At 37.7% G+C, this 27,112-nt stretch overlaps 1 protein-coding gene across 2 annotated transcripts in view; it reads right to left on the bottom strand.

Annotated features, from left to right (window-relative positions):
- The window catches only part of CTNNA2 (catenin alpha 2), a 431,832-nt gene that overhangs the window by 60,534 nt on the left and 344,186 nt on the right, over window positions 1-27,112 (bottom strand). The gene's annotated exons all lie outside the window — the stretch shown is intronic.

The raw sequence follows: 27,112 nt of genomic DNA, 5'->3' as shown, positions 1-27,112 counted from the left end.
TTCTCAAGTATCCCTTCCCAAGTATCCAAATAATAGGTTATTTCAGATCTTAATAGCTTTATACATGTCAAAATTATCGTAATTCTAAGCCAGATCTTTTTATTTCTATAGGGCTGCTTGCCCTCGAGTAACGTGTGCATTAGTAAGCGTACCATGACTTGGTCATGTGAAATGTCTCAGTGAAATGCTTTATTTTGTAAAGGATGCCTAAATACCTCACTCAGAGATGTAGGCATCTAAGTGTGCTTGCTCCACCACAGTTTTGGGAAGTCTGGTTTGGAGAAGATAAAGGCAATGGAGACTTTGAGGGACACCTGAATGACAGTGAGCAATTAAACCACGAACCCAAACACTGCAAAGCTGCATCTCTGTAGCATGGATGCAGGTGGTGGAATCAGTTCTCCTAGCGCATACGGTGCTTCTTGCAAAAAATCCATTCTCAACAGCTTTGTGCCAAGCCCATGAATCTGCCCTGGGGTTTCAAAACAGCAATTCATGTCACCGTACATGTAATTACACTAATTAGTGATATTTAATTCACAAAGGTACATTTTGGGAAGGGGGAGTACAAGATTATTTTTTTTTAACCAACCAAAAGTATGGTTCTTAATTCTAATCTACATTAAAACAAACTTATAAAATTTTAAATACGCTTCCTTGCTATTATTCACTGTACCTGAAGGCATAACTATCAGCTGGAAATGATTCATGAATTAGTTCAAATATCTCCATCTTTCCAATTTTCCTCTGGTCTCCCCTTGTGGTATTAATCTGTTCTCGTCGCCAATGCACATCGCCACATTAGCCTTGATCCATCTGTTCTTCCTAGAACCTATTTCGCTTCGCAGTTATTTAGAACGTGGTTTGCATATATCAGTGTGCCAAAGCCCAGAGAAGATAAGGTCCTTGGGCTTCAGAGAGTCTTGCAGGCATTTCTGCGTCGAGATTTTATCATAATGCTGTGATTTTTATTTTCATTTCATGGCGAGACAAATGAGTTAGTCTGTTTGTTAACAGCCTTACAGCACTCATGTCAAAAATATTCTCCAAAGCTGACATCTTCCAATTAATTTACTATTTTCTGTAGTCACTTCTTTGCACACATCAAACAGAGCACTTTAATCTTTACGAGAAACAAAAGCTAAGCAGGATAATAATTAGAATGTAGTAACATAAGTGGAAATTATAGACCTTAAAAAATAGCAAATGGTATTAAGTTCACCAAAAGACAGCTTCCTGTATTTAAAATAAGTAGTCTTCTAGATGGCCCCTTTCATTTGGTGATTAGCAAGATGACAGCCTCTCCTAAGGCTCCAGATGCACCATGCATCTTACTTTCCCTCGGAGAGCGGCGAGATACGAGAGTGAAAGACTCTGGGTGTCACAAAATGGCAATCAAACTGTTAGGCAGCTCGGTTGCTTTGAGGTCTCTTGAAATAGATCTTCTCAGAACAAAGTCAGAGAGAATTAAATGTATTTCTTCTCTGTCCCTGTTAATTTTTCTTTCAACAGCGTTTGATGAGATGATAGCTGGACATTGCAAAATGTCCTGGTTTTGCAAGGGAGGTAACTTGATAAAACTTTTTCTTACGTTTTGTAAAATACTTTAGAAGCCAATGTATTGTTTTGGATAAAACTATCAATACCCTAGGAGTAAAAATGTAACGTGTGGCTACATTAATCAGGCCTCAGAAGAGTATTACACTAATCTATTTTCCCCTTCCCCCCCAAAAAAAGATGCATCTCATATATAATCCTAATCTACATATTTTCCTGTGCTATATTTTGAATATTCCTTAAATACAGTCCTGCATCATTGGCAGCAGCACTAGTGTCAGAATTCAGTTATGCCAGCTTGTACCATGGGAAGCTCTGATTACGTCAAATAAGCACAGAGATAAACAAATCCTATAAAGGTAGATGCAGTGTGGATGAAACGGAATTTAGTACTAACACATCAAAACTATGACTTTACCTAAAACTTGCTTTTGAAGCATGGTGGGAAATGGACATTATTTGCTACTGCCTGTGTTTTAGTGCCAGTGTTTAAACACGGATCCATGAAGCAGTACAAGTTTTAAGTGCACTCAATCGTCAAATACCACATGATTTAATTATTTGTATTACCTTTGTTATCAAATATACAGTCAATCAAGTTACCATAAATTAACCCTTCTTGCAAGGCAAGGTCCATATGCATGCTCTTAGTCCTTACAACATGAGGTCATTCAACATGCTTTTAATAGTTTCATCTATTTGTGCCTCCTAAATCAAAAAAAAAAAAAAAAAAGAGAAAAAGAAAAAGAAAAAAGAAAAGAAAAGAAAAGAAAAGAAAGATCCAGTTCCATCCCACTTAGCTTAGAAACTTAACTGAGACTCTTTAGCTAGGTGCCATCACCTCTTTCGATAGTGGTGAAGAGAGACAAGCATTTCAGGAGAATGTTTCAGATCTTCAGTGGAGTGTCTCACTAAACTTACAACATGCTAAACTTATTAAACAGCAATGCCTTATCTATATATCTGAGCCTGAGCACTGCTGAAAATGGTGCTACTGAAATAAAAGAGGGACTATTTTAAAAGTTATTTTTTTAAAGGTTCGTTACGACTTGTTTTGTGTGGGCATGTTTAACACAATACATATTGTGAAGAAGTCAGATCCTTCAGAGCTGGAAGTTCTTCCAATACGTCACTCCACAAATTCACAAATTTAGCAATGGAAAAGTAAAAAAAAAAAAAAAAAAAAAAAAAAAAAAAAAAAAGCTTAGAAAGTAAAATAGGAAGTGTTGTATGTTTAAACTTCACAGTATGCAGTGGTGGTATTTCAAAAAATTTCAAAAACATACACGGACAGGCTATGTGGGCAATTAAAGCTCCTTAGCAGCTTATCTTAAATAGCTTATTTAGCACATTGCTACTTTGCATATTCCAAATTGGGCCTTCCAGTTTATACACTTCTATACTGTGACCTACGAGTGTGAAATGTTATATTGCTTTCTTCAAGTAACCTGCCATCTGAGATCTGCCAGGGAAGGGATGAGGCTTAGGGGCTGCTCTGAACGTGGTGATAAAACTTTTACTGATTTCACTGGAACTTGTCTTTACTGCACCCTCCTGAAGACGAACATTTACCATACGAATGTACTTGCTAGAATATTTTCAGGAAGAGCCTGTGGCCTTAGAAGTTGTCCCTGTTGTTTTACCAAAACCTTGATTTGACAGCCTTTACCTTTATAATTCAAATACTTCAGTTTTCACTGAAGCACTGAAGAAGAGGTTTCACGTGCTGCTGGAGGTGGACGTAACTAGGTAACTCATTTTTCTTTTGTTCGCTTGTTTACTAAGTTCCTTGAACATACTGAATTTGCTGTTTGCCTAAACAGAACCTAACATTGTATTAAGATCAATGTGAACTGTCTGAAGAGCATTTATATGAATGAATATATTTTAAATACCAAAACCAAGGAATCATCCTTGAAATGCACGGGGGACTCAATAACAGTGAATCCGGCTGTGTAGATAAGCACTACTGTCCAAAATTTCAGGTCTGCTGAGCTACTTATACACCATCAGCACAACTGCAAAAGACCTTAAACCTGTCCCGTGCAAGTATGGAAAAGCAACGAGCAGGAAAATAAACGCTCCAGTTGCAGCAATGCCATGTTTTTCCACAATCACCAAAGCCACTGAACCAATCCTAGAATTGGGGAAGTGGAAAGGTGCTTAGCAACTCCCTGATGTCAACTTGCTGTCTTTGGCACTACCAGTCCAAGACCGCCACTCTCCAGCCTGCTGGGTATCTCTCTTTAACCACGTAAATAATTCCATTAGCTTCGATTATTCAAAATATATGCAGGATCAATCCCGATAAAATGTATTTGATTGTATTTCAGCCTCGAGCGTCTTTCCTCCGTTAAATGATATGTAACAGATGGCAGGGGAAGGATTTTGTTTCCAGTGTATTCTAATGTGTTTTTATTACTGTTGTTGAAAGGACACACCAAGGACAGGAGATCCTGACTCTTATTTATTCTAAAGGTATATCTACATAGTGGTTGGAAGGGTAATTATTGCATGGGTAGATGATGCTTACATTAGCTTTTCTGTACCCAGCATGGATAAAAATCACAGTGATGATATACAGCATAGATGTCAGTGTATGGATCTATGGATCCAGTTACATGGATCTTTTATACCAATTTTGATTATTTTTGCACTGATGAAAATTAGGCATAGTTATCTGTAGTGGTGTTTTTAAACCACAGTATTTCCATTTTTGACTTGAGTTCTTCATTATTATTAAAAGCAATTATGACTACCAAAATATATTGTCCTCTGCTTTAATCTTCAATTCAAAGATTTAACAGGGCCACTGTGCATTTAATGCAAGTGAAACAGTCACAGAACTGCAGGATGGTTGAGGTTGGTAGGGACCTCAGGAGATCACCTAGTCCAACCATGCTCAAGCAGGCTTACCTAGGGCACGTTGCCCAGGACCCTGTCCAGATGGATTTTAAATATCTCCAAGGATGGAGACTCCATAACCTCTCTGGGCAACCTTGTCCAGTGCTCCTTCACCCTTACAGTAAAGACATTTTCCCTTACGGTCAGACAGAACTGCCTGTGTTTCAGTTTGTGTCCATTGCCTCTCATCTTGTCACTGGGCATCACTGAAAGACCCTGGCTCTGTCTTCTTTACACCTCCCCATCAGATATGTATATACATTGATGAGATCCCCTCCAAGCCTTCATTTCTCCAAGCTCTCTCAGTCTTTCCTCACATGAGCGATGCTCCAATTCCTTAATCATCTTACGCTGGACTGACTCCAGCAAATCCATGTCTCTGCTGTACTGGGAAGCCCAGAATTGGATACAACATTCCAGACGAGTTCAAATAAAATCCAAAGAAAGAAACTAATAGCTTGGCATGAAAATATAAATAAATGGAGTCTATATATGCTATAGTAAAGGAGCAATATTAACACAAAGGCTGCAAAATATTGCAGCTGATTTGTGCTGTCTACTGTTTAATTCTCATTTTTTTTTCCTTTTTCCACCCTAGACTGGTTAAAAGGAACAGACCGGAAGACAAAAAAAAGTTCTATTTAGCTTCTTTCACCATTAAGCCATCCTAAGGTAGAGAATGTAATTTATTTACACCTTGATTTTGTACATTCTTTGTACATTCTATTTTTTAATTTTTATACATGTCATTCCTATTTATGTCATTTACTTATGCAATATAGTAACTGGTGTAAACATTAGAAAGAAGAAAATTCAGAAGTTATTCTTTTTTAGGGAAATATAGATTTAAACAAACCCAAGACAATCAAGATTATCTGTCTACATCACACAACCGTAAAATCAAAACTACTATCAGTTATTTGTCCATCTGCTTAACAGTTTACGCACATGGCATAACTGTCTCCAAACCTTCAATATTCTGATATATATTAATTTTGGAGGTGGTCCTGCTGAGAGGCAGCCCCATGATTTCTTTGGAACGACGACTAAGAGGTTCATTAAAGGAGAGCGCGGAGCTGGAGCTAAGTTACCCAAGATCCGCAACGTCCTTATCCTTACTCTTATCACTCGTCCCTGTTGTGGTGACCAAAATTCGATTATATCACTAGATAAGATGTTTTTGCACATATACAAGTCAAGTGCCAAAAATGAAAATGTCACTGAGGGTACATACTGCAACAGTTTCTTCTTCCTCCTCGCAGAACACAGTGTCAATTGGTACTACTATGAAAATATTCGATTTTGGTCTCTTCCTCATGCATCTAAGTCCATCTGGCATGGGGGAACCTCATACTGAATACTGCTGCTGGTTGTGCCCCGCTTATATCAACCAGTCACCTATTGTCTAAACGAGAGATGTATTTTTAAGTTACGTATTCAAGTGTACCTAGGAATCTAATTGTATAAACGGCATTAAACATGCAATTCAATTTGGAGTATCTTTTTTAAATTACTAATAACTTAATTTACAGAGTTTGACACTTGCTCTGAATATTTTTAATAACAAACTCTGAAGATACTTAACATAAACTGCCCGGATATTTACAATAGTCTATGTACCCAAGCAGGTAGGTAACACCAGGAAGTTAAAAATTCGCAGAGAATGTTAAAAAGCACAAGAAAGATGAATGCTTTATTTCCTATTTTATATACTGCCCACTGAACCTATGCAAAAAACTTTTCACTTCTGCAAAGGTCAATTGCACATCAGCTCGTACTTATTATGGGATTAGGGCCTTGTCACGCATGCATACTCTCTTGAGACTTCCTTCATGTCAGACTTAGTTAAAAGACCCTTAAGAGATTTCCGCTTTTGGTAGAGTTTGAAATAACTCTGATCTCAGTAAACGCATTGGTCTTGGTCTGGGATTTTCCAGAGAAACTTGTGAGTGTTGGATGCCTAATTCGTACTGAAAGCTCAGTTTAAAATGCAAAAATCCCAGCTTCAGACAACTTCAGTGAAATATTATCAAGGCAATCTCAATCTGCTCTATTTTCTAGGACCATTCTGCTACCTGACATGATCACTGCCTATAGGACAGAACAGAAGAGAGATCAAAAATGAAGCACCTTGGAGAATCCTTTTATTTTACTGTTTTGATAACTGAAAAAATTTGTTCATGTTCAGTTGTAGAGCTGTGAGTAACGAGCACAGGAAAAGGGTATTGCATTATGTCTGATCCTTTACTTTTAATATTAGACAATAATAATGATTTTAGATATGAATAAAATAGATTTTCATCAGGAATACATACTGACTCTTCTTTTTTTCTTTTTATGCAAGGAATTTGACCATCCAACTGTTTCTTCTTAAAACAGGTCAGGTTTCTACATCACACTGATGAGCCCCAACTGTGATAAATACATCAGATTGCCAGCACAAGAAAACCCCTAATGTGGTTCAAAGACCTCCTGAAACAAGAAGGATAATCACCAGATGTGCTTTGCGTGTGAAGCTAACGCGCGCATGAGAACTCAGACTGACTTTCCAGGTCAGCGCTATTTCTCAGCAGGGTCAGCCCAAGCATCCCGTATGTAGAACAGGGAGAACAAAATTACTTATAGGAAAGACAGGTAATAGTTTTGCAGCATTTTTTCCACCTTGAACCTGGAAAAAGAATTCTGAAAGGCCCTTAAGGTTCGCTTATAAAATTATTCAAGCAATACTGTCTGCCAATGCCCAGAACCATCAACTCGCATCCTCAGCCAGCACCAACAGGCCTGCCCCAGACCTCTTCCAGGTACCACCCCTGAAGACCTGATCCCACAGCTGCAAGCTTAGGCACACATCTGCTGTGGGATTTGTGTTCCACTATATCTCTAAAAAGCCTAAAATTAAAAAAAAAAAAAAAAAAAAAAAAAAAAAAAAAAAAGAAAGAAAAAAGAAAATGTCTATTAATTCCTAGAGTTGAGATCAATAGAAATATTTCCTGTTTTGACAGAAAATTCCCTTAGGTATTACAAATGATGTTCTCTTTTACGAGTGTGCTTCTCAGGCATTCGGTTGAAATGCAGTTAATTCGATAGTCAGAAGTAGTGGGATACTGCAATGCCTCCCGGATGGCCAGGAGAGAGTTGGGAGAAGGGGGACAGAAGAAAAGTGTTTCTCCTTCTCTCTCCCGAGGCTTGCTCCCACGTGAGTCAGGAAGCACAGTAGGGCACTTAGCTCCAGGACATGGGCATGAACATGGGATCTCTCCTCCAAGAATTCGGTTACCATCCTGATGTCACTTCTGAAACTCTCTCTCTTTCTCTGTGTGCATCCACTACTGAAGAAATAACCAGCAAACAGCTGTAGTTACCCAAGATGTAAATAAAAGCAGGACTTAGTCTTAAGAATACAGTGAAGACCAGATTCCTGCTTTATTTTAACTGGTCTACTTGAGTAATAAAGCATTGTACTGATGAAATGCAGCGAATCTTTCTCCTACAGAAGAATAGGCTATAAACTCTAAGTAATCTGTTTTCTGTTGTCTATTTATTGAGATGGCCACAAAGCAGATATCCTGTTCCCAACCAGGTATCTAGTGCTACCATCAAGCCTACACCTTCACACCATCACTATATACTGAAGGATGCTCACCTGCTGAGTTTTGGTGGTATAACCAGGACTGACTAATACAATACTGATTTTTGAGCTATAGGTATAAATAAGTTTATTTCCTTCCTTTCACAGAAGGGAAACGTAAAATGTCCAACTAAGGGAATTCCTTCTGTGAGCGTTAGAGCCAGATGACCCATCTCAATATTCTTTTACCTCTGTTAGCACACTCAGATTATTTTTTCTATTTAATTTGACAGTAAGTAAAGGGGTTTTTTAATCCCTTTTTTATATACTTTTTGCACCAAAAAGGTATTGAACAAACAATACAGAGGAACACCAAAATCTGCAACAACGTCTCTGCAATGTCAGACAACAGAAACCTTAACCAGCTGTAACTTTGAAGCTTCAAAGTATGCAAAAAGACCCCCAGAGTTTCTTGCTTTAGCATTCCAACAAAAGAAGAAGCTATATAGGGTGTTTGTGTATAAATTCTTTCTAGCCAAGTTAAAATCAAGATCGTTGCCCTTAAAACTGGCAATGAATTATTAACAGCATGCACTGAAACACTCAGGCGAGTGAGGGGCAATTGGTGTCCCATGGAAACAAGATTTACAAGACTGCAATGCCTACAAGTCGGTCCCATAAAGCAATTTTGACAACATACCAATGGCACTGCTGCAACTAATAGATATTAATAACAAGTAGTTACCAAAGCAATCTATCTAACTAAGAATAGGCCGTTATTTTGGCAAATTGCTCAGTGACCCTTGTACAAGGATGCATGCATGGCTAGGCTGTGCTAATTAAACATCAGTTATATTATCAAGAAGCCATATTTTGAAGGCTCTTGGAGAAAATCAGAGGAATTATAGTAGGGAACAAAAAAAAAGGACAAGTCCAAGACAAGATGCATGGTAGCAAAAGCATTGAAAGTATGAACACAGCATGAGATCAGAGATCCCTGTGCAACAAACCACAAATGGTAACTGAATTGTAAATAAATGTAACCTTGAGAGCTACAGGAAACTAATTTTAGGACCTAAGTTGAGCACATACAGAAAGAATTGTGTAACCATCTATTCCAGCTGACCATGATTGATAGCATAAGCGGAGACATCTTTAATTAGTATAGAAGACTGCAACAAAAGCAACTAGTTGTTCAAGGGCTTGAAAACTGGGTATGCAGAATTAATCACTCTGATATCCTGCACTGACGTATAGGTGAATATTTATTATCATTATGGGGATAGGTATCTCCATTGCTTGCATTTCATCCAGTAACCTGCTCTTGAGGCAGGGCTATAACACAGTTTGTTAGTCCGCCCCTAACTTTCACGGAAACTGGCATCTGAGTCACGATGAGAGTGACCCACTTGGGGAAAGACAGGCAGAATTCAGCTTTTCATTTTATTTGGCCTGGTTGACAGCCTGGAAGCAGCAGCCAGCTCACCAGCCAGCACAAATCAGCTCTCAGTCAGCCTCAGCACATGCCGTATTCGTCTAGTCATCAGAGAAAACAAAGAACACAAAGATAGATAAGAGACATGGAAGGAGTCTTTGAAAATGAGGATGAAAGAACATAGGCGTATTTGGAAACTGGAGATATTGCAAAGGTAGAACGGAGGATATACCAACATAAGGTCTAGAGGAAAAACGTGAGGTTTTTCACGAGAGGGAAGATCATGAGTGTGAAGGAAACCTGAGATTATCGTAGTAGGGGGTGTGTAGAACAAAAATTTTCAAGATTTTTATCAAGAGTCATATTTTTATAGGCTTACAAAGTCACATTCAGAGAAAGATGGATTTTACATGCATTTGATTTTTGTGGAGTGTTATTGTATAAAATGGTTTTGCAATTGTAGTCCAACAGTGATGCAAGCTAACGTCACCTGCCCAGAACCAGCACACGTAGACCAGGCAGCACTATTGGGTGGTCCCTCCTCCCTCCTCCACTCCTCTTGTCAATATGCTCGAACCCTGGCAGAGAGAGCGCTAGAAGGGCGGTTTCATTTACCCGGCTGCAAAAACAGCTCTTTTCTCCTGCTAATACAGTATTATTTTTCTTGGAAGAATCAAATGTGCTGCAATGTTTTCTATTATAGGAGCACCTAACATCAATAAACAAAGTAAGACCCTGAGTATTTCATGGAAAAGCCACAGGCGGTAGTAATACAGGGTATTTTCCCATCTATAATATTTAGAAAAACAAGTAATAGGTCAACTATTCCTCCTTTTTTTGTCCTAGCACTTTACAGTTGTGTTTTTGACATGGTCAGAGACATGAAGATGACTGACGTAGCTGCTCCATTTATAGCAGTAAGCTAATGAGGACCAAAGCACAGGCATGAGCACTGACACACACTCATCCAGCCTTTGCAGCTCTAAACATAATCCCTAGCATGGTTTTTGCCTAAACCACCCAGCACTCATCCATAAAACACACTGTCTTTTTTATATCTATCAAAAAAAAAAAAAAAAAAAAAAAAAGTGGGGAAAAGTGATGGTACTAAGAAACTTTATGTCTTGATTTGTTCTCCTAGGTAAGTAAAGAGTAAAAAGGAAAATGAGAATGCTTGATTTGATTTCTTATTAGTGTATAAAAAATTAAAGAATGGGTTATCGTTTGTAGGTGGCAGAGAACATTACATATTGCAGTGAAACTATCTCACATTTTTAACATTAAAGCAGTGTTAATTATTAAATATGCTGGATTTTATATCCTTAAATCATATTATATCTAAATTAAAGACTGCATTACTACTTTTTTGTTTCCTGTAATTTTATTTTCATTATAGTACTAATAGAAATCTGTAAATATTAATCTTGGTTGTAAACTGAGCCATATGGTTTATTTGATTAAAAACTATTACAGAGAGTATTTCCTATTCAGTCCTACATTTTATCCCGTTCCTCACACATTTGCAGCTCTATGCATGAGGGCTGATTGCCTTTTTAAGGGATCATCATTGGCTCATAAATACCTAAAACCATTTGAACAAAACCAAGATTGTTACTCATCTATTACAGAGTGCTGTTTTGGGGGGAGGTTGTTGACTCCTCCAGAAACATAAATGTAATACGAACGCAGCTCACACACAAATAGTTTTTAATAATGAGTTTTCATATCGAGTTCTTTATGTTTAACACTAAAAGTCACTAAAACGGGAGCAAACACATATCTAAGAAATCAAACCTGAATTAAAAACGCTGCGCAGCGCTCTAACCAGAGATCTTTAATTCACTGTACTGTGATTTATGGTCCTCTTAGCATGCAGAGATCAGTATAATAAGACCAATGTCTATGCTATTAGATTTAATAGCAGTATCAGTATGCTGTCGGGCTCCTTTACAAACCGCTAGTTCAAGGTCTGTGGCCTGGGGGTCCGCGATAAAGCTGCAGAGTGTCTCTCTATCAGTCCACCTTAATCATTTTTTAAAGCTTTTGATTAATTTAATTCAAATTAACAAAACAGCGCCCATCTCCCCGATAATTAAATTCCTAAAATTGTAATGAAAATAGGCACGTGGCTTGACCGGACCGACCTTCGTAGGTTCTAAGCGCCTCGCCGAGGAAGGAGTTTACCCGCCGGCTCCCTCGCAGCACCGCGGCACGCAGGGACGGCGAAAGCCCGCGCGCCCCGCGGCGACGCTGCGTGTTAACGGGGGCCGCAGCAATGAAAACGCAACGTTTCTCTCTTCCTCCGCTTATTTCTCCTTTGCAGCCTGACGGTTAGCTAAAATCTAAACGTGGGCTATCAGAGTTTTGTGGCCGACTAGAACAAGCTAAACCCCTTCACCTACCGCACGGCGGTGAAAGCTATTTGCCTTAAATTCAGAGAACTTCAGTACTTGAAAGCACCCAAACAAAAAGCCTATCTACTAAAATGTCTCCTACGTCAATGCAAATGACATTTTCATCCAAAGCGAGTTTCGACATCCCTTCACACTTTTTTTGCATGCGCACCTCCGTGCTTGAAACACCGCTACAGAGGATTATTGTCCGAGTCTAATCATTTTTCTCCTGGAAATGAAATTTCCACATATTTTTAGGCTTTTACAATATCTTCATGCACATATAAGACCAAAGGAAAAAATATTAAAATATATATTTGACGGAATTTTCTTTTTCTGACGGGGTATCTTCAGCAATGTGACACGCTAGTTCCTCTGATCCGTTTAATGCATTTAAACACGTGAAGAGATTTCGGATGGATATCCTCTAAATCGGATGCGAGCGCAAAAGGGAGAGAGAGGAGGTCTGAGCACACAAAAACATTTAAGCACTTGCATCGTAAAGAACTGCAGATTACGGGCGGCATTTCTATTCCCGACCTATTTCTCCATTATAAAACTCACCAAAACTAACAAAAAATGAACAAGCCTCCTCGGTCAATCCACCCGATGAGAAAATGTTAAAGATTTCCAGCTTCACTGACTTACACCAGCCCTGGGTCTGAACCCACCTGGACGGGTAGTTCAGGTAAAACACTCTTTGGTCAATAAATTCTAGCTTTGGCAAACTAAGGTAGAAATGAATTGCACAGCCAGTACCCAGATGATACACCAGCAGCAGCGAGCGTCGCTCTTTCACTGCTCTAGATATGCAATGTTTATGGCAGGGTATTTCGAAGCATCTCTCTAGTGCCAGTTCACCCACAGAAAGAGGAAAATAAAAGAGGATCCCACAACCGACGATGGAAATCTTTCTTTCTTTAGTGTGGAAAAGACAGAATTTGTTGATCAAAGAAAGCATTGCACAGTCTATATAAAAATCTAATGTATCACATTGCTACTAGAAATAATTAATAATATATTAAAGAAAAAAAGATTGTTCCTACATCTTTTCTTTTCTTCCAGCCGGCATGCTCGCAACGGTTAATTTACTGTCAGTTCACTGAAGAACTGTCAGCGTATATTTGCACTGCTACAAACTGAGATTTATTCATCTAACTAAACATGAGGATTTGCTTATTTATCTGGGGTCAGTGAAGGTGTAAACATAGCTTTACAAACTGATATGGGAAGAAACTGCATTAAAATAAAGCCAGAATAAGAGGAAGCCAAAGTAAATATTTCTTGCTCCAGGTGTAATACACACACTTATTATTTTTTTTTCCTGCTGTCAGGGAACTCATGCTCTTTTTTTTTTTTTTTAAAAAAAAAATCCTCCTTTCCTTTTCATTGCAAAATAATTTTTTAGCCTTCCAAACCCCTTGGCAGCTGCCAGATGACAACCTGCCGCCAGCTAAGGGCAGGCGAGCGGCCGGCCCGGCGCACGCCGGCGTTTCGTCCCCGAGACGGCGAGTCCCGCGCGGCAGCCCAAAGCCCCGCGGTGCCGCTTCGCCTTGCCGAAAGTTCGCGATGCCGCTCCGCTCAGTTTGTCGCTCTTTAAAAATCACCACCTGCTAACAAGTTGGGGATTCTCTTCTCCCCACGCAGTTAGCATTATATGGACAGCGGTTGCAGTCGAATTAATCCTGAGTTACGTCGGTGTGAGCGACAGGGGAAACGAGCTCAGTAGATTTTGGATAACAGCTGCTGAAAACATTTATTTGCATAAACACAATGAAATCAATTTAATTTCTGAGCCGATGGACTCTTACTCTGCTCCAGGCTGTTCCAGGTGGAGAAACTACCTTTTTGGAGAATGAGCACCAGTTGTCTGCACCCTATTATCCGCTTCTTCTCATAGTGTCGTCCAAAGGAGGACATCCAGAAACAACGCAAAATCATCAAGAATTAGGTAGTAACACACAAGGGACATGCGACTCAGGTTGTCAATATGCTGATGTGCTGCTTCCTGTTCACCTGGTGGGTTAAAATGACAAAACAGCATCACAGAACGGTTGAGGTTGGAAGGGACCTCTGGAGACCACCTAGTCCAACCACGACCAAGCAGGGGCACCTAGGGGCCTAGGGGCACCAGGTTGCACAAGCGTACACGCAAACACATAGATACACCTATACAGCTCTTCAGGACTTTTTTGATTCTGAAAAACATGAAGAAAGAGTATTTTTCACGTTATCACTGAGAGTCAAAATTCCAAGGTTTTCCTTTCTTAGCGGTGAAAAGCCAAATATATAAATAACGATAGACGGACTTTTTACTAAGGGCATTTGAAAAAAAAAATAGGCTGAGAAAACACTGGTGTATTTACAATCAACTTTATGCCCTTATAAAGTCCACAGAAGAACAGCTGATTTTCACAGCGTTTTATTCCCATTTTAGGCAAGCATTCAATCCGAAAAGGGAGCACAGAAGTGATTTACGCTGAATGTCCCAATCTCGTTTCAAGAGAGCAGCTTAAACACAAACACAGTCTAGTCGAAAATCTTAATGTTCTCCTTGAATTCCCACGATTTATGGGGTGGCGGGGAGGGAAAGCTGCACTGTTTCAACAAGCTGAGAAACACTAGTTTCATCTACGCTGGCTAAAGGAACTCCAAATCGGATCCCAAACACACTTATTAACATTTAACACCCCAGCTAACACCCAGCACCGACATTGAAACCAGCATTCCCACTCAGAATAAATCCTGAATACGAAGCCTCAGAGCTTTAGGGTTCCCTGGAGGTCTACGACCACGCATGCAGCTCGTACCAGCTCGGTAGGGATGGACGTGGACATGGGCAAAGCCGAGCACCCATAAACACAACCTGCTGAGCACGCGCGGCACACGCCGAGCAACCACCTGGTTTCCAGATACAAGCTAGTACGTCAAACCATTGGCCCTCCAGAAAGCTCCCTAAAGGCGGACGAAGGCAGGAGCAGATGCTAGCATCACCAGCTTTGAGCAGCTCCCTGAGGATCTGTCCCTTATAGGTCCACCATTTATTTGGTAGAATTTAAATTTAAGTTCTTTTTTTTTCTAAAATGTATTAAATATTACTCAAGCCATTCATTTTCTCCCATCTAATTCTGGGGGAAACTCTTATTTTATAGAGGGATAAAGTCTATTAATAAAGAACCCCAACCCAACTAATAATTATTCTCTGAAAAATTTGTGTGACCAGAGTTTTCTTCCCTACATTGCTGGCCCAGAAGTGAATTTCAAATTAACTAAGATAATCATCTTCCCAAATAATCACTGGCAGCACAGCTGCTGCTATCTAGTCATTCTCCTCTTTAGCAAGATAAGACCTCAAGATCACTTTAGAAAGGTGGATAATGTATAATTAACAGGTTTAAATTTGGAGAGCACTTTAACGTATCAGTGATGTCTCACCATTGCTTTACTGAGAATTAGTGTTTAATATAAGGAAAAAAAATACTGGTAAAAGTGAACCAGACACAATAAATAGCATAGCTTACTGTTGCTACATTATTTTTTCCAAGCTAATTCAACACATCATGGTGATTATGAAGCACTATGAAAGCTCTGAAGGTAGAAACAGGGAGGGTTCCAGTTCTGCCTAAACATTAAAAATTTGAAACTCATTTGCTGTAGCTGATTAAATCCCTGTGTCCAAAAGACATTCATTTTTTTCCAGCTTTATCAGTTTATTTAATAAAATCTAGAAAATTTTCTCATCTCTGTTCTTAGATCTCACCTAGGCTACTGTTGCTTTCCATAGAAGAAGGAACACTTGAGCTTTTCATTCACCATTGGCAGTGAAAAACAGCTTCAAGATCTCATAGTAACTTGTAACGAACAATTTCACAAAGTCTCCGCCCGGTATTGCTCTCGCAGAGCAGATGAACGAACCCAGGCAAAGAGAGGGCAAGGCCGTGATAGTCAAAGGAGCCTAAAAAAATCCTAAAATTCCTTTAAAAAAAATGGAAAGTGAGAAAATTGGAAAAATTAGAAAGTTGGACTTGTGACCAAAAAGAGTTCAGCTCCTTAGTAATTCCTATTGCAGTTGTAACCCTACGTGGAAAAACCCTTTAAGACTTGGTGAAGCCAAATGCAGCCAACTACCTGTAAAGCAGAACCTCTTCTACGTGGAGTTTTAATCAAATATAGTCATCCTTTGGTAAAAACAAGGCTGCAGCAGTTAACAAACATGCTAAAGGCAAGAACATTTTCGTTCTTGAAAACAGAAGCAATCCTACCTATTTCTGTGCCTCAAAAAGGAAAAATATCAGAATTTGTTTATTACTACATTTCTCAAACAGTTACTGAAACTGAGTTGAACTAACGACAGTAATTACACATAATACTTTCTGTCTAGGAGTATATGATCCTGCAATTAAACTGATACAGGGATTAGAAATACTAGTTTACATATTTTTTTTCTGATGGTTATTACATGAGTTTACAATTTTTAAAAAATAAAAATGAACTAATCTATTCCTTCAGTATGCTAATATGCATTTTTGACAGGAACTCCTTTTTTAATACAAATTACAGTTCTGGTATCTCAGTCCAATAACTTCCAAATAAAAAGACAAGCGCAGGAAAGGAAACCTTACAAATTGTTTCCTTGCAACGTTTGCGTTGCTCCTGGCCAACTGAATGCCTTAAGAATTAAGGTTATTTCAAGTAATAATCAAGCTCATATTACCCATTTACAGTAATCTTATTCCCCAGAGTATGTACTGCAGATATTGTGAGCAATTTTATTTTCTTTAATGTCCATATGTTGTTTTTCATAATTCTGATAGCTAACCATCTTTTGTCACTGTGAAAACAACTGGCGACTTGTGCATAAAAAAATGGCAATTTGACATTTCAGCTTAAAGAAGGAAATAAAGAATATATTAACTAAGCAAAAATGAGGGGGAATTGAGAAAAACAGTCCTAAACTCATTAGCCAGGGCATTATTTTAAATATTGCACAGTACTGCACCATCAAGTTTCTAAAATGCGCAAGACGTCCCACACAATTTCAAATGACATTATTAATATATTAATTTATCTTTGTATCTTTCCTCAACATCACCGTGTTTAGCTAAGTAAAAAATATACATGGGTGAGGGTTGAACTTTATAATAAACATACATGACAGATTCAAGAAATCTCTTTCATAATAAGAAAATAAAAATACAGAAACTCTGCCAGAGAGACTATCAGTAAGTGAAAGGCATGCCAGAAATAGTGCTGTTTAAATAATATTTTGCTCTGTTCAGTGGCTGCAATGAAAAATAATCACAAAAAATTGCCTCGGGTTGACACCAAGCTTATTTTATAGGTTCTTCAATACTTTCTTCTCTCTCTGCAATTTTAAAGTGAAATACCGCAACCTTCCAATCTTTCCTATTCACTTTTAGGCCATTTCTATTCATTTTTGCTCACTGGCCAAATTCAGTAAACATTCACAAATGGTTGATGTTGACCTAAAACTTGCATTTCTTGCAAGGAAGGAAAGTGTTCTTAAGAAAGATTTCGCCCAGCTACTCCTTAATTCTAGGTTTTCCTAGAATAACTCAAACCTGTAATTATACAGCACGTGTTTCTGTATTTAACATTTACTGTATGTATTTATTTAGAGGGTTGCTGAAAAAGGCTGCGTTCAGCTCTACGGATTCATTTCTTCAGCTCTGATTTCAGAGTGGCTCTACCTGTTACCACACAAATGAAATTGCTACTTTTATCTGCCTCCTACAAGCTTTACCTTTATCGTCAAGGCTATTCTCTTCGTGTTCAGGTTAGTGCCTGATGCTGCCAAGCAAATTTAATGACCTATTTTTGAATGGAGAGCTCTCGTCATTGAAAATTTCCACCTATTTTTTCAGGAAATTGGCATTTTGCTGCACTGTCCTGTCATTTTTTTCAGTCTTATATAGATATATAATGCAGATACAAGTATATTTATTGAATAATTATCATCATTTACCAGAGAGTTTGAGCCTTACCAACATTTTATAAATTCTTAAGATTTTTCAATTCAGAGACTTACATGACAAAATAGATGTCAGTATGTTGTAAAATAGTTGAAAAAAGTCAAAAAGAGGAAAAAGAGTTCAGATGAAGCTCCACTTGCTGCTGCCGGGATCTTTATCATTCAGACCGCGCAGACTTCAAGAAACAGTTCTCTGGGAAGAAGATTTTGCTTTAAGAGGAAGGATGGTCTCCCAAAGGTCTTAGGGCACAAAGTGATTCCCATAAACAATTAAACGTGGTCTATCTATGTGCCCAACTGGTTTCTCCTTGCCTCAAAACGTCAGTACTTGTAGTAACAAGGGATCTGCATAGTGTTTTTTTTACGAAAGATATCATGGTTACATCTATACTGTTGACTAGAAGAAAGCCACCGAACAATCTCCAGTCCCCCAACTGGATGGGCTGGGCTGGCTCATGGCCCCTGGTTTACAGCTGTTCTTCACTCTAGCAGAAGGAAGGTGCAGTGGTCCAAAGCAAGGAGCGTGCTAACAGTTAAGAAGTTTGGACGGTCATGGGTCCATCTCTTGCATCTGATCCTCTTTTTTTCTAGACTGTAGAGGTACCTACCAGGCCAAAAGGCTTGGACTTATTCTATGATGAGTTGCCAAAGAAACATGAATTACCTCCACATCCATCAGACCGAGAAATTGCAGAGCGTGGAAAAGATTGAGCAAAAATAGAAATTATACTGCCTGATCAGTCATGAGAAATTATAACAGCTCTGTCAGGTTACAAGCACAGATGATCATCTATCATAAGAACGATACATGTGTAATCAATTTTAAGGACTAAACAGACCAGTTTGGACAGAAAGCATTTGAAACATAGGAACAGATACTAAGGGGTTGAAGAAAAGCCAATAGTGATAATTTAAGAAGATACATTAAATTTTTAGTACAAACCACTGCAAAACCTCACTTGGAACACCATCAAATGCTCAAACAGATGAGCATGAACCACAGAAATACAAAGAACAGTTTCTTGGAAGGGTGGGGAAGTAGAGGGAGGCCACAGTAATGTTTCACAGATGCATTTGAGATTAGTGCCCAAGAGGAATAACAGCTACTATCTCTTTATATTCCACTAAGATTTTGAGTGAGAAAAAAGTAAAAATGAAATTTAATGAGATTTGTGATTGTTAAGGGAGTGAAATTCTGGGACTGTTTGCCAGCTAGGTACTAGGAAATCGGAATTTGTCTCCTAAATGGAGCTTGAAAGTTTCTAGAATTTACAGACTAAAATTAGTCTTGGAATTCAAAATTAGGTTATGGAATATTTGGAGAATTTGATTTGGTGATTTACAGTTCTTGATGGTGTTTGTTGCACTGTATTTCCATAATATTCAATATATGTTCATGGTTTTCATCCCTTATCTAATAAGGCATTTTTATTTGTTTATTTTTAAGGGCTGTTTGCATTTACCACCAGCCTCCTCCTGCACCTTCATGACAAGTATTGACTAAAAAATCCCACTCACCTGAGAGTGTTGGAATCAAACTGAGTTTGCTTGCAAAGTTAAACCCTATCAGAAGAAGCCAAAAGAAAATTCTGCCTTAAATTTCTTACACAATGTAAGGATCTCTTAAACAGACATGGAAAAGAAAAATTAATAATGATAATTATCATGTAAGTCTGACGTTGCAGAATATAGTACAAACACTAAATTTAATTTGATTAGAAAACCTTCCTGAAGATGATTATTTATATAAGATACATATATATATTCTTAACTTTATTATGAAGTTTCTTATTATGATGGAAGTAGAATTTCAGATCACAATATTCTTTTCTTCCTTTATTTCTTTCTCCTGCAAGCCTTCTTCTATAAATCATTTCAGTAAAGATTAAATAACTCCCTCTTGTAAGATTCAGATTTCTATTATTTTATGCACAGAAATACAGATGGGCTTTCTTTCAAATCTATATTACAACAAAAATGCCATAACTACAGTATAGGAGATGAAGAGCACCACACAGGAATTTGTTTTTATGTATTATATTACTGAAGAAAAGGGCAAGCAGGAAGAATGAAAACCAGAAGAAAAAAACTGAGCAGAAAGAGCTGTAGCGAACAGGATTAGTAAGTAAAAATATAGATTTTTGCCTCCTTACTGTAATAACTGTTGTGAAACATATCTTTATTATTTAATTGCATAAAGTCATTTTGTTCTTTCTCCATTGAAAGCACTGAAAAGACCAAATGAAAACCATTTGCAAGTGGAGTTAAACAGCTGCCTGCTCACTTACATTCTGTAGAGGAAAATCAGCTTCCAAAATACTCTTAGATGGTAGTACAGCTATGGTTACATCTGCAACTATATGGTGTAATAATATTTATAGTTGATGTAAATGAAAAAAAAAATCAGTGTTTCCACAAAAAACAAAAAAACAAACAAAAAAAAAACCACACTTCTAGGGAGCACAAGCTATATTCACAGCAGTCCAAAGGAACTGAGCACTTGAATCCTTTGCTGTGTTTTATCCCATTCTTTTTTTCAAACAAATATTCCATAAATACTGCTGATTTGTCAAGAACGTGCTGAACGTTTTTGCATACACATAGTTTGATTGTGTCATCTCGTGGGATAAGAGCTACAGGCCTAAATTCACGGATGAAAAATGAATCACAGATATGAGAAGGGTTTTAAAATGTCAGCCCTAAAGCAAAAAAAAAAAAAAAAAAAAAAAAAAAAAAAAAAAAAAAAGTTGGTAAAGGGCACAAATTGCTTGCGAGAGACCGTTATTCCTGTGACTCAGATGCTGAGGCTAAACATCATACCTAATCGACTGTTTTCTTTTTCTTGAGGAGGTGTTGATAAGGCCGTTCTTGAGTTCCTCAAGGGAAGTCACTGGCAGACAGCAAAACCCTGTTAGGTGAGCTGAAGACCTAGATCTGGGAGCCAACAGTGCTACCACTCAGCCCCAAAGCAGCGTAAGCACCGGGAGAAGAGAGGCCACCAGGAACAGAGAAGAGCAGAACAACGGTGCCAAGGTGTTTTATTTTCCTTTTCTTGAAATAAAAAAACAAGAGCAGGAAAAACCATCAAGTGAAAAGCTTCCCAGTGAGATGACACGGTTCTTGACACAAAACGAGCTGATGTTTTTAGCAGAATTTTAGTTCCCCATGTTGCAAACCCTGTTTATCCTTAGTCTCTTTCAATAATATTTTGAAAAATAAGGTTATTATTTTGGAAATACCAACTAATGAATTCTGCATGTGCTACCACCAACATCATTTTGGCTTCCTTCTCTTAATGAGAGGAAAGCACCAATTTTCCAGGTATTTCATCCCTATGGTTCTCATTAAAATCAATGGAAACATCTTTCATTCCCATGAACTTGTTATGAAAACTGACCTCTTCATCCACTGTACTTACAGGATTGCAATTGGCACTTGTTAACTGTTGAGCTCGGTCTACAGGGTAAGAAATTCTTGGAAGTTTATTTTATAATAAAATCAGCTTAGCTATTTAAATACTTAAAGGAGAGGTCAGCCAAGTTGCACTGTCCCATCTGTCATGTTAAAGTTAGATGCCAAGATAGCTTTCAACACACATAAGATGGAAACGGGAACATCTTTGACAGACACTGCAGACTTCTAAAATAATCTCAGAGAGTTGAGTCAAACAGGTTAAGATTTAACCGGCCACCAGCAGTAGATACAGGATACTTCTCCTTTGCCAGGGGCAGAGATTTCTGTGGGAGAAACTCTTCACCCCAGAAATTACTTCCGTCATTACATACAGAGGTTCGTCTTATGTAACCCAGTATCAACTACCTAAATAGAGTTTTATTGCCACCTAACTACGCTCCCTTAAAGGTCTCAGAGAAGAGACAGGTATCTTTAGAAGCAAATGCATCCCATCATTTTAGCTGAGATCTTTACCTTGGGGTGGTATGAATCACCTTATAGAGATATTGGTCTCTCCAGCGATGACCCAGATGGTGTAGGCTATCGGCCTAGACTAGTCACCTAGCCTTTTAGACTAAAGCCTTGCCTAAATTTAGGCAAGGAAAATCTCACCTTATACATTAAAATGGTAATAGCTATTTAAAACTAATCTGGGAAGTTTACTATGTTTACTTTCACTGGTTTATATATAGCAAAGTGTAGGCTGTATCTAATGGATTCTAAGTGTTTCAAGCTTTTAGCTCTATCTATATCTAAATTACTATTTTAAGTGCTACGTAAATAACAAATCATCCAAAATCTAGAATGTAGTATAGTTAATAAAATCTAACAAGTGGTGTGAAAGCCTCACTGATAAAGCGCTGATCAGAATTAACATGGTCAGATCTTTCTGAACTTGTCACGGGTCCACTGACACACTCTGGGTAAATCACTTCACCTTCCAAGATACTACCTACAAAGCAGAGAGAATGTTTGTGCTTAATTTTATAAAGCCTTTTGAGATCTTAAACCCTCCCCAAAACTTAAATAAGACAGGATTTTAGCCATCTTGGGCACCAAAAAGTGTTTGAGGAAAGAAACATTGGCCAAATCCTTAGATAACATGAGTTGTAGTTCTACTAAGTATAACCATGGTAGAAGCCATGGATTTACTCTTGGTTGATGGAGACTGATAAGGCTCCTGAGAAGATGATAGGGCTTTTTGCAGTTTATACCAGCTGAGCATTAGGTTGTATATATTTACTTATGGCATGAAAAATACCAAATGTACTTCTTGCATTATTTATTGTGTTAAAAATACCACATAATAAGGAGGAATAAAAGTTGCTATTCTTCTGCTTTGAAGACTTGCTAAATAAGTCTTCTATAAACAAGAAGCATCTTAATGAAGGCAAAGAGATTGGTAAAGACAAGGAAAGGGACCATACATATTCATAAAAAATATTAGAGAGTTTTTGTATCATTCTGATTTTAAATGCATATAAATGATGAATCATTTTAATGATTATTACTAAACTTGAGTTTAAGACTGCTTCATTCATTTTCAAGTAGAAAATAATCAAATTCAAAAATGAGAAAAAAAACCTGAATTTTATTAAAAATAAAAGTAAAAGATGTTTTTGGCTCAAGGTATGGATGAGAAAGATAACTTGTGGAGAAAAAAATGGAAGATAAAAAGATGTAAGATAAAATAAAACTATATTTGCACACTGCATTCCAGAGTTCCTGCTGGTTTCTGGCTTTTTGCCATCTCATTCTCTGTATGTCTTTTCTGATGGGAAAATTGCTATCAGTGACTTTCACGAATGAAAATATATGGTGTGACTCAAATTCCTCTCTAGTCTAAAAAGGGATGGAGAAAAGAGAAGAAAATGAACTTTTACCTGGAGGGGGAAAATAATGAATTCTAGAATATTATACTACATTTGAAAGACTCATTAACCTCAATTTTTAATTAAACAGACAGTAAATAAAAGACCAGCTGAAAAAAATCAGATTAATGATTTATGGCTTTAATGCTTTAATCTGTTAGGGTTTTGATAACCATGTGTCACAAATTAGTATAGTTAAGGTTACCAAGGATAGATACTCACGCTCTTTGTACTTATGATAATTCAATGAAATGGGTAAGTTTTACAGTAATATTGAAATATACATATATAACCTGAGGTATAGAATTTGATCTCCTTAAATCTCTCTTATTTAGACTGCAAACATGGAAAATATTATAATTTCTTAATTTCATTGAGTGTTTGATTATCTTTTAACCAAAAGGTGTCAAGATAATACAGTGACTAGTTCCAACACTTTGATTAGAAACTTAACAACATGCACTTTTGTAAGTACGATGGTCAGTAATAGCTACCACCACTATTTCTTGAGTCAACTTCAGTTTTGATATCTTACACCTACAAAATCACAAAATATTCTTTTGTGAAAGGAAGGTCCTTCGGCATTGTTATTTTTCAGAGATGGAGAACACAAAATCTCAATTTTTACTCTCCTACAAAAATTATTCTCAGCTATACTGGCATCCCAGTAAGAATAATTATCCTATTAAGGAAGTGATACTCTCAGACTCAAATCTGATGTCATTGCTGCCTCTTTCTTATTTTCCCATATATACATATATATATATATATATATATATTATAAAATCTTCTGCTTGTTATTTCTTTGTTGTTTGTTTCTTTGTTATTTTGTTAACCTTCACTGTTGAGCACCTCATCTTCCTTCTGACACCAGGGCAACGGCATTTTTGCATGACAAACAGACCCATGAGGCTTTACATTCACATCAGAAGCAGTGATTTAAGATCTTATAGCAGCTCAGACAGGTTTCCTTGGGCCCTGTAGAAATCAGAAGTCCCTTAAAACTCCAGAAGGCTATGCATCGCCTCTTCGAATGGTAATGGCAGATATGCTGGGCTACGCTGATCAGCACGACTGTGCTTAAGAATTGTAGTTGTTCTTGCTTGCATTATAAGAAAGCCTACAGGCTGTAACCTCAGAGGTCACGACTATGAAGGATGTGCTGCAAGAAGACATGGAACAAAGATTAGAACGTAACATGACAGCCTCCAAGTCAACCATTCTCGAGTTTCATTGTATCTGAGCAAGAAAGTGAAGTCACTGCTTTATAATGACAAGGACGTTAGGGTGACATCCATAGGCTGTAAGTCACTCATCTTTTAGGAGCAGGCACAAATATAACCTATATCATACATTCCCCTTCTGACTGTAAGAAGTAAGGACGTCAGTAAATCTTGACCTTCTCCGGCTTTGCTATCTTGTGCTTTTAAGTATAATGTATTGCAAAGAGATTAAGTCTTGCAGAATGTCTATTCCTAAACTTTTGAAGACTTGGAACCACTTCAGGATCATCAAAACACACTTTCACTTGGAGTTTTATAACCACTCCACTGTCGCGCTACACTTACTGTTGAGCTGACACTTTCATCCTAAAATCCCTTTCTCAGCTACTTATAACTTTCTCAAGCAGTTGTTAGCCTGAAATTCCTCATGCTTGGTCTCAGACTGCTGGAAAATCTTCCTGGAACTTTGAAGAAAATCCATTCTGCGTATTTGATTTTCAGAACTCAGAACATGAAAAAAACAAGCAAGACGAACAAGAAAACCAATGACTTTTCATGCTAAGCCATGAAATCACCCTTTCTTTATTTTCTTCAACATTCTGTTAGGGTTCTCACCTGAAACTTGATGCACATATTTGTTAAAACGTTATTCTAGAGGAGTAGTGAAGTAGGAGCTTTTTTGTTTGTTTGGAAATTTACCTCCAAATTAAGGCATGAAACATGTTCAAACACTGAGAAATCACATTATTTGCATGCATAGTATTTTACTTAGCAAAATCTAGATATTTTGTGAACGAGTTTAGCATAGTACATCTAATTAGGCATACCAGGAGTTGTGACATTGTAGGTTTTCTAATGCCTTTTCTCCTCTGTCACTGAACTCAAGCTTTTAACTACGAAGATTAGGACAGAGAATATTTACTTTCTGCACCCACATTACACAAAATATATTTTCATGTTTATAATCTATGGGTTACCAATAAAAAAATCCACAAATAAATGTTAAAAAAAGAAAATCCAGTCCCATACACACTTGACACTCAGCAGCAGAATTATATATGTGTACATAACTTTATTGAAAATTTACCCTAAAATCTCTGCCCATAGCCTTCCTAGATGTATTTTCCATAGGCTGCTCTGCATTCATTCATACCATCACTGTGATTTCTGTTACCATTCCCTTGCTCTATTCTGTAACAAAAGCCTCCTGCAAGAGAAGTAAAAATCTGTCCAAAGAACTGTGTCGGCAGAAAATAAAGGTACGGTTTATCTGACTCTGCAGGTCATCTGAGAATCTATTTTCAGAGAAAAATATTTAAGAAACACAGGTCATCTGAGGCTTACATTGTGTAGGTGTAAAAACACCATAATAACAATTATTGAACTTCTCCAAAATGGCAAAAGGTGCCTCATGGCTGAAAACACCTGGAATTCCAGGAATAATCACAAATAAAATAAATATATGTGATGAGATTTTTTTTCATTCATTAAAGCCACAAAACACAATGCCTACAGGTACTATTTGTATCTGCTAAATGGTGAGAAAAAGTAAGAGAAATTATACTTTTTAGGTAGCAATGTTAGTGAAGTTGGTGGAAAAAAGCAGATGGCCTAGAGAAAAGTCACACAGGTAATGAAACATTTGAGAAACATAGCTCACAGAAAGGGACCAAAAGACCCCATTAACAGTTTTGATTCACCTAAATTGTAAATAGACCCAGGTATGATAAAGACCTCCAGCTGAACAGCTATGGTCTTGGTTCTTCAGTAGACAGGCTGGGAACATCCTTTGCTGCAGGTAGCAAAAAGCTTTCCTGCATGCACCGTCGTAACTGAAGGGCTTGGTACGATCTAGCTAAAGGGGATACAGGAAAAAGCCATCAAACCAGGATACCGCACGCTGCCACCCACGCAGCCACAGCCTAGTCAGGGTGGGAAGTGGCACCTGGAGATCATCTGGCCCAGGAGCTAAACAGCTAAAGCAGCACAGATGTTCCTAGGCAGCTCTAATGGCCTGCAAAGTTAGCAATTAGAGACAACACTTTTCACATTTACATCCCTAGCTCAACAATAAAATTTATCATTTACGGGCATATATTTGCCCCATATATACAGATAGACCTACATTCTTTTTTTCAAAAAAAAAAAAAAATCAAAGCTATGTTCCCCCCCTTCTCTAAAATCACAGGATTTCTTGATTACAATTTTCTTTAATATCAATTCATAATTCCATCATTAACAACGTCATTCCGTCCTTGCGTTTTTGACATGGTTCTTCCACCTGCATCTTCTGCAGATTTTAGAGCATGTCTGAATACTTTCCTTTATGTCTGACCCCACTGTTTTCTTGAAAATCCCTTTTTCAGTCTCCTCAGACATACTTCCTGCTTGTACTGAACACTTTGGCTTCCTAATACCTCTATTTCCCTCTTGCTCCATCCTGCATGTTTAAAATGGCTAAGTCATGGATGACAAATTCCCTTTCTATATACTAACATAAGCCGGTTGATTTATTTGATACTTAGTCATGATTTTGGAATACTGGTATAACTTTACTCCTCACCCTACTCCTTAATTCTATCCTAAATTTTATGCTGTAAGAGAGGACTTTGTAATCAAACTCTTGTATGAACATATAAAATGTATATAGAGATACAGTTCATAATGTTCACTCATGGAGCTATAACCACGCTGATACAGAACAGCAGAAAGGGAA

This window comes from Rhea pennata, chromosome 4 (assembly GCF_028389875.1).
Source record: "Rhea pennata isolate bPtePen1 chromosome 4, bPtePen1.pri, whole genome shotgun sequence".
Lineage (NCBI taxonomy): Eukaryota > Metazoa > Chordata > Aves > Rheiformes > Rheidae > Rhea > Rhea pennata.
Note: the sequence above shows the minus strand (reverse complement) of the source record. Positions and strands in the feature narration are given on the sequence as shown.